Here is a 1,102-nt window from a genome sequence, read left to right as displayed (position 1 = left end):
ATTTAGAATTCTAAGTTACCAGTTATTTTCTATTAGTATTTTGCCTTTATTTTTGAAGGATGTTTTTACTGAATTTAGAATTCTAAGTTATCAGTTATTTTCTATTAGTATTTTGAGGATACATTATGGTTTCTCTTTTATTGTTCTGTTGAAAAGTAAGCTGTCAATATAATTACCTTTGAAGGTAATCTGCTATTTTCTTTTCTCTTGCCTTTTTTATTCCTTAAGCAGTTGCCTAGGTGTGATTCTCTTTCTTTTTATTTTTTAAAGAGACAGAGTCTCACTTTGTTACCCTCACTAGAGTGCTGTGGCATCACAGCTCACAGCAACCTCAAACTCTTGGGCTTAAGCAATTCTCTTGCTTCAGCCTCCCAAGTAGCTGGGACTACTTTGCAGCAGCCTCAAACTCCTGGGTTCAAGTGATTCTTCTGCCCCAGCCTGCCAATAGCTGGGCATTGTGGCGGGCGCCTGTAGTCCCAGCTGCTTGGGAGGCTGAGGCAAGAGAATATATGTGGCTGGCGCCCTGCTCACTGAGCAACAGGCGCAGCCCCTAGGTGTGATTTCCTATGTATTTATCCTGCTTGGGGTTTACAGTGTCTTCATAATCTATGGCTTAGTGGCTGGTGTGTGTATGTTTGTGCACACACAACTTGGAAAATTCCTAGCTATTATCTATACCAATTTTGCATCTGCTTCATTCTCTGTTTCTTTCAGAAATAGCCCTACTACCTAGATCCCCTGGCCTGTTCCTATTTAGTATTGTTTTTCTTGGGTTTTATACAGTGATATCTTCTGAGATACCTCGTGATTTTTAAATCAACTGCCAAATACTACATATTAAAACTGTACAGATAATAAGATGGTCTGGATAATTTCTTCCAGAGAAGATTTGCCTTTGCTTCTAACAGGTGACAGTTCTTGGAACACTAGCAATCACTGATTGCCTTTATCCAATCAATTATTGAGATTGCTTGCAACTGTGCTTTAGTCTCTGTGAAGGTTAGTCTATTTTTTTCACCCTATTCCTAAGGGATACCTTAGGACTTAGGACTTTGGGGTGACCTGAATTCTAGTATTTGTCTCCTTAGTCACATGAATTTAC

This window comes from Nycticebus coucang, chromosome 2, assembly GCF_027406575.1.
Source record: "Nycticebus coucang isolate mNycCou1 chromosome 2, mNycCou1.pri, whole genome shotgun sequence".
Lineage (NCBI taxonomy): Eukaryota > Metazoa > Chordata > Mammalia > Primates > Lorisidae > Nycticebus > Nycticebus coucang.
Note: the sequence above shows the minus strand (reverse complement) of the source record.